This window comes from Tupaia chinensis, unplaced genomic scaffold (assembly GCF_000334495.1).
Source record: "Tupaia chinensis unplaced genomic scaffold, TupChi_1.0 Scaffold000226_1, whole genome shotgun sequence".
NCBI lineage: Eukaryota > Metazoa > Chordata > Mammalia > Scandentia > Tupaiidae > Tupaia > Tupaia belangeri.
The window spans coordinates 6,249,510-6,257,327 of NW_006159701.1; the positions used below are offsets into that span (position 1 = coordinate 6,249,510).

Consider the following 7,818-nt stretch of genomic DNA (forward strand, 5'->3'; position numbering starts at 1 on the left):
CGCCCCTTCCTTCCCAGGCACACCTGGAAGAGCCTCCAAAAGATGCCCTGGCCGGGTCTGCCCTTGCTGTTCCTGCTTCCGGGGGAAGAACACAACTAGGGTGCTGTTCTTCTAGCTCTCACATGTCTTACCTGCAGGCCATGCTGCCTGCCCAGGAATTTGTCCCAACAAGCAGGACAGGCAGGTTTTGCCAAACCTTGTGGAAACTGGCAGGGCCTGGGTGTGGGTAGCCTGGTACACAGTAGGCGCCCTATAAACGCCTGTTCTCCTGATGGCAGGCACATTGGCCTGTGGCCTTGCTGGGTGTTGAGCTCTCAGGTGAGTGTAGTTGCTGAGGGATGGCCAGGGCACATGCTTCTGAGACTGTTGCTTTGACTTCGGAGTGCCTGAGCTACTGGACCCCTGTGACCCCCCAGCCCTGAGTACCTCTGGGGCCCTGTCTCTATGGGGCTTCTCCGAGGAAGGTGTGGAAACTTCTACCTCTAACCTGTCTTTCTTTACTCAGCGCCACACCCCACCTCCAATAGAAACTCCCCAGGGGGTTTCTGGCCCTCGGGTCCCTTCTGACTGGGGCCATTCCTGGCTGGGGTGGGGCTTGTTTTCATTCTTTGGGAGCAGCCTGTTGTTACTAGGACTGCCTCCCCCTCACCAGTGGTCCTGGTTGGCTTTCCCCTGCTGGCTTCCCCAGCCCAGTTCCATGCCCAGATCTCGCTGCTGGGATACTAGTCAGGTGGCCAGCCCTGGGCAGAAAAGCAGAAAACCATGTGGTTTCACTGAGTTACCGGAGCCTGGTAGAATGACGGAAAGTGACTGAATTGAGGGGAGGGGGAAGGGAGTTGGTCTTCCGTGCTGACTCCACCAGTCATCCTGCTAGGCACTTTATCCTTTAATCTCTCTACAGCCTAAAAAGATTATATATCCCCATTTTACAGATGAGGCAACCCATTTCAACAACGTTAACATGCAGGGTCTCCCTGGCCAGCTTTCCCTGCCTTCTGAGTTTCTCTCATTCTTCAGGAGGTGTGCCTTCTTCCCCAGAGTATTCTCAGATTTGCTTTCCTCTCCCCACATAGAGCAGAAAAGGGAGTTTGCCTAACATGTTAAAGAGAGTCTTTTCTAAAGGGCTGGTGGGAATTGATCTTGAGTTTAGGAGAAAGATTTTACCATGTGGAATCAAGATGCCTAGTGTTGAATTAGCCACTGGTTCAGGTCCTCATTAATTTCTCTTGCCCTTAATCCAGGAAAAGCAGCTTGGGAGAAGGGTTGTTCTTTTAGGAGTCAGGAACACCGTTCCTTTTCATCTTTGGGAGACAGGACCCAGCCTCTCAGGAGCTGGAGCTAGAGTAGATAATAAACTCTCAACCTCGACCTTTGAGGGCCAGGCCACCAATGATACTAACTGTCCTTTGTCCTGTGCCCCAGCCTCTCTGGGGAACCTGTTGACCACCCCCCCCCTACTTCACATGCTCTGTTTGCCCAGCTGGAGTCAGGGGTATACTGACTGATTGATTAAGTACAGACCCTCTCCCCTCCCCCAAATGAGAGGCCACATTCCTGGAGCCAATTCTAAGGAGATAGCTGGCACACAAGGCCCTGTGCCCTAAGGGAGGGACCACCCAGACCCTCTGTTCTTCCAGGTATTAGTGTAATCGGTCACCACCATCACTGGTCAGAAACCCGCCCCCTCCTTTATTATAAGGTGTCCTCAAGGGTTCCTCTCTAATCAGGTGCCTGTCCTCTCCCTGGGCCTCAGCGTACTTCTCGGCAAACAGTAGGGACTGGACACCCTAGACCCCTGAACAAGGACCCTGCCAGATTCTGCGGAACAAATTGAGTCCTTCACCCCAGGCCTCTGGAGGACAAAGTCCACAGGAGTTCTGGGGCTGTGGTTTCAAGGAAAGTGATGCAACCAGATTCCACGGGGACATGATCAGGCGTGACTGTAAGAGGGAGGGAAGAAGGAGCGAGGAATGAAGAATATAATTTCTGTGCACTGTATACCTGCCTGACAGGCCATACTCAGTAGAGGGTGCACTGTTGAGGGGTGAGGTGCAATTACAGGTGTGCTCTCAAGTATGAAAACACCTCAAATTAGAATTTACAAAGGAGGTAAGTGAGGGAACGACTTTTATCTGAGCTCTTTACAGGATTTTTCTTTATATAGAATCCCAATTTCACTTAATGTCCAACATTGATTTGATGAGCTTGGTTTATGTATTGTCTCTTGAAGAAAACAAGTGCACCTTTGTGTTCTAAAGCAACCCATGTTTAAGGGAAAATCTTTTTAAAAAGAACTATTTTATTTGACTATTTATTTTAATTTGACCACAGAGCAGGGCAGGGGGGGTGGGAGGGAGTGAGAAAGCAAGCCCCCAGGTCTAGGACTCACACCGCAGTCGGCCATGTGGGAATCCAGCACCTTTAACTACCATGCCATCTGCTGGCCTAGGAAAATTATTCTTAACCTTTCTCAGCTTAGCGGTAACCGTTGGCAACTGCCTTAAGTCTTCCGGGACTCTTTCTCCCCACCTAAAAAATGAAAGTCTTGGACCAGATGAATAGTTTCCATCCCTGCAATTTAGGTGGCTCCTTAGAGATACACAGGCTTTCTTCCACTTTTTCCCAAATAATAGGAAAAGGTAGGAGGCCCTGTCTTTAGCAGCAGAATGGCTGCACAAATAACTTTCTAGTAGAGGCTCCCTGGCTTTTGGTTTGAACAGTCAGCGCGCTCTGGTACTTGGTTCTCACTGATTAGGGTCGTTAGGTGTTTGGTTAATTTTGTTGAACAAGAGGCAAACATATTCTGTAATATTGGGTTGTCGAGAAAGTCATGACACATTTTTGCATAGAAAAATACTTCATGACTTTCTCGACAACGTAATAATTACAACTTGATGGACAGACTGTCTCAATCAACAGGGCCTGTAGGAAGGAGGTGTAATAAAGGGGTCTTGGGTGGTAAGAGTGGACCAGAGTCTCTAGGCCCCTGTCATAGTCACCATTTTTTGCTCTGGGGGAAAAGATGGCATCCCCAGTCATTTGTTCTTAGGTCACATCTGAGGGGGCTTCCCATTAGCTCAGTCAGAAGTCAGAGCCAGGGGCTGGAAGAAGCTTCCCCACAATTAGATGCCCACTCAGGGCCATTAAGGATGAGCATCCAGCCAGGCCTTTGCTGGAACATAGGATAGCTTGTTTTTTCCATGAGTAAATTCACTGTGAGGAAGATGACTATTTGATTCCCTTACCCCATAAGGTTTAGAATTTACCTATGAACATTTGATCTGAAGGATATGGTTATAGGGACCAGCAGTTAGCGTAATGGCTATGTCGCTGGACTCCCATGTAGTCGACCGTGGCTCAAGTCCCGGACCCGGTGGCTTAAACTCACGCCGGGCACGAGTGCATGCATGCCCAAGATCCTGAGAGGAGAATGAAGGAGAAGGGATTGCGGCGTGGCCATCCCCCCTGTGCGGCGTGGCCATCCCCCCTGGGGGTTGATTTCTTGCTTTCTGTCTCTCTATCTGTCTCTGTCTGTCTGGCGAACGCATGTGCCCTATAGCAAAAACCTCTCCAAAAAAAAAAAGAATATGGTTATAAACATTCTCTTATCTCATTTGGCTTCTCCAAGCACCTTGCCTGTTCATTCTTGCACATCCTAGTTGATAAGAATTGATGATTATCTATTGGTTTCTTCTTTTTTTAACAAATACTTTTTAAAGGATTTTAAAAATTAAATTTATTTATTCATTTATTTTAATTTGATCAGAGAGAGACAACAAGAGAGGGAGAGAGGGAAAGTGAGAGAGAGGGAAAGTGAGACAGCAAGCCACCAGGTTCAGGACTTGAACCATAGTCAGCCATGTGGGAGCGTCCAGTGCCTTAACTTCCCCGCCACCTGCTGATCCCAGAATCTTTTGATTTCTAGTTGGTGAGATAAATAATTCAAGTGAGAGCCTTCCTTCTCTACTTAAACCTGTTTGGTCTGAAGCCAAAATGTAACTCCTGGGGAACAGCAGATAGTGTAATGGTGTGATGACTGCTTCTTCAGTCCTGGGTTCAGAACCCAGCCTCACCACCTCCCAGCTCAGAGCCTTTATGCCTGCATCCAGGGCAGATTTGTTGTTTTTAAGGTTTTTGCCATAGGGTGCGTGCGCTGGCTAGAGAGAGACAGTGAGAGGAAAAGTAAGAAATCACCCCTGTGGGGATGGCCATGCTGCAGTTCCCTCTCTTCCATTCTCCTCTTGGGGTTTTCGGCACATGTGCACGGGTGCCCAGTGTGATTTTCAAGCTACCAGACCTGGGATTCAAACCATGGTCAGTCATGTGGGAGTCCAGCACCTTAACTACTATGCCACCTACCAGTCCCATTAGAGCAGATTTTAACTTTCACCTGAAACTTTCAAAAATTGAAAGCTGGGGGGAAAGTCTTCGTTTGGAGAAAGTCTATGGTATCCCTGGCCCAGAGAATCTGAGATGGGACATTTTTTAGTGGCATCTTACATATCCAGAGTTTATTTGGGGTTCTTTTCTTTTCTTTTTTAAAGAATTATTTATATCTTACATATCCAGAGTTCATTTGGGGTTCTGTGGTTTTTCTTTTCTTTTTTAAAGAATTATTTATTTATTTTAATTTTACCAGAGAGAAACAGAAAGAGAGAGAGAGAAAGAAAGAAAGCAAGCCACCAGGTCCAGGACTAGAACCATGGTCGGCCATGTGGGAGTCCAGTGCCCCCAACACCACGCCATCTGCTGGCACCGGGGCTCTTTTCTTAAAAGAACAGAAACTGGGGAACAAAATGCTATGGAATAAAGGAGGAGAACTAATATGCTATTTAATGTTCAGTACTCAAGCTAGAGGAGAAACACCATGAAATATTAACACTCAGAGGAACTCGAGCTATGAGGGCTCTAGCCTCCCTGCTCTCACAGATGAGAATCTCGAGGTCTTGCTGGCACTGGGACTCTTTTCTTAAAAGAACAGAAACTGGGGAACAAAATGCTATGGAATAAAGGAGGAGAACTAATATGCTATTTAATGTTCAGTACTCAAGCTAGAGGAGAAACACCATGAAATATTAACACTCAGAGGAACTCGAGCTATGAGGGCTCTAGCCTCCCTGCTCTCACAGATGAGAATCTCGAGGTCCAGCTGTTAAGATGTTCTTTATCACACAGGTGCAGTACAGTGGGATGACTTCATAGCTAAATACACAGGTTCAGATTCCTGCTCCATCACTTATTTATCAAGCAACTGTAGAATGACTTACCTTTGACTCTGCATCAAGTCTGCTAGTCTGTAAAACGTGGATAATCCTACAACCTTGCAGGGTCGTGGTCAGGATTAGCGATAATATAAATGAAGTACCTCACTCATACAGTGCCTGGAATATAGGTGGCATTCAAATAACAGTAGCCATTGTTAATGGCTAAGCTAGAACTCAGAAGTCTACCATGGCAACTTCTCCAGCGGCCTAAGAAACCTAGTTGTGTTCTGTTGCAAAACAGCTTAGGGCCCCACAGCAGCCCTCCTATCAGCTGTTCACCTTCCTGTTTGTTCTTCAGAGACACGTGTGGCAGCGACCTTGGCCGTGTAGCTGATTGTGCCCATCAAAGGCATTCCATGACACAGTTGTGAGCATTGGTGATGTCGCTCTCCAGCCAGGTGTTCCTCCCAGCAGACTGGGGTAGCTCTCTCCTGCATGCCCGCACTCGTTTCTCTCCCTGCTCTCTCTTCTGGGCCTGGCCAAGGCTACTTACAGCAAACAAAAGCAGGATATTGGCCATGGAAAGGAGGGTGTGTGCTGGTGCGCCCGTGCCCTGCGGCGCACATACCATTGCCAGGGCGTAACAGAACTCAGGCCTGTAGTCGGGTGCAAATCTGTCTACAACAGCTTTTCTCCCCTTCAGACGGAAGAGAGGCAGCATCTAGTGACTGAGCCACAGAACTCCTGGGCTGCTGGTTTTTGCCACCCCTACCACTTTCAGTTTGGAGACATTTGCTCAGGTTCTGCTCCACAGGGCCCTTTACTAGGTGCTGAGGCTACCAAGTGTAAATAGGACACACAAAATTGAGGGGGAACTGGCCTACAGTCTGTCCCCTCATTTCACAGGTGTGGAAATGAAACCCAGAGGGTTAAAGGGTCTGTGCAAAGACATGCAGCACCCAAGACCTTGAATCCAGGTCTCTCCTCTCAATTCAGAGCTCATCGACCTGCATCTTACGTGGAGAGGAGTTTGAGCCACAGGCCTAGAATGGGACCTTCCCCTCTGCCTCTGTCCTCACTGTGCAGGTCTAGGCCCTTCGTAGCATGCTCAGCTCTCAAGACCCTGATATTTAGCATCCATTGGATGAACCTCAGGATGGAAGTAGCCATCACCATCTGTTGAGCACTAGGAAGAATTGGGTGCTCCAGAAAGATAAAGGGATTCTCAGGGTCCTGCCTCTCCCGACCGCCTGGCTCAGCTGCTTCCCATGGTTGCTTCAGCTCTTCCCTGCCCCTGTTCTGCCTCCTGCAGTGCTCAGCAGTATCAGCACTCTTCGAGGCCTCTCACCCATCACTGTTCATTTTTCTTTAGACTTTCTCTTCCCGCACTCTGTAGGAGCTCTTAGATGCCTTGTGTATCTATCTTTTACACCTGCAATACCTACCAAGATCTTATAAAAATCCACTTGCCAGGACCAACAGATGGAGTAATGGTTACATTGTTGGACTCCCATGTAGTTGACTGTGATTCAAGCCCAGATCCAGCAACTTAAAACTCACCCCAGGCAGGTGTGCATGCATGCCCAAAATCCCAAGAGGAGAATGGACTATGGACTATCCCTAGGGGATGATTTCTCATTTTCTGTCTTTCCAGCGAGCATGTGCGGCGCCCTATAGCAAAAAATTTCTTTAAAAAATAAAATGCACTTTCGGGAACCAGCAGTTAGCGTAATGGCTATGTTGCTGGACTCCCACGTAGTTGACCACGGTTCGCATCCCGGACCCGGTGGCTTAAAACTCACACCAGGCGCGTGTGCATGCGTGCCCAAGATCCCGAGAGGAGAATGGAGGAGAAGGGATTGCGGCGCAACCATCCCCCCTGGGGGGTGATTTCTCGCTTTCTGTCTCTATGTCTCTCTCTGTCTGTCTGGGAGCGCACGCGCCCTATAGTGAAAATCTCTCCCCCCAAAAAAGAATTATTTATTAGGAGGAAGGTGGCATGGTTCTGAAGGGTGCTGCACTCCCACAATGGCTGACCGCAGTTCTAGTCCTGGACCTGGCGGCTTGATTTCTCACTTTCCCCCTCTCTCTCTCTCTCACTCTGTCTCTCTCTGATCAAATTAAAATAAGTAAATAAATAAGTTAAATAAAATAATTCCTTAAAAAAGTATATTTATGTGGGGGCCAGCAGATGGCATAATGGTTATGTTGCTGGACTCTCGCATAGTTGATTATGATTCAAGTCCTGGACCCGGCAGCTTAAAACTTGCACCAGGCACATGCGCATGTGTACCCCAAATCCCGAGATGAGAATGGAGGAGAAGGGATTGTGGCGTGGCTAACCCCCTTACTTTCTGTCTCTGTCTCTCTGGTGAGCACCTATACCATATAGCAAAAATCTCCCTCTAAATATATATACATATGTATATATATATATTTGTTTATTTATTTTTTAAATTATTATTTTTTAATTTGACCAGAGAGAGAATGGGAAAATAAGAAAGCAAGACACCAGGTCTGGAATTCAAACCACCATTGGCCATGTGGGAGTCCAACACCTTAACCACCACACCACTTGCCATCCCCTTTTATACTTTTTTTTTTTTTTTTTTGA

At 47.6% G+C, this 7,818-nt stretch overlaps 1 protein-coding gene across 4 annotated transcripts in view; it reads left to right on the top strand.

Moving 5' to 3' along the window:
* Window positions 1-7,818, top strand: part of LIMK2 (LIM domain kinase 2) — an 85,565-nt gene that overhangs the window by 55,392 nt on the left and 22,355 nt on the right. The gene's annotated exons all lie outside the window — the stretch shown is intronic.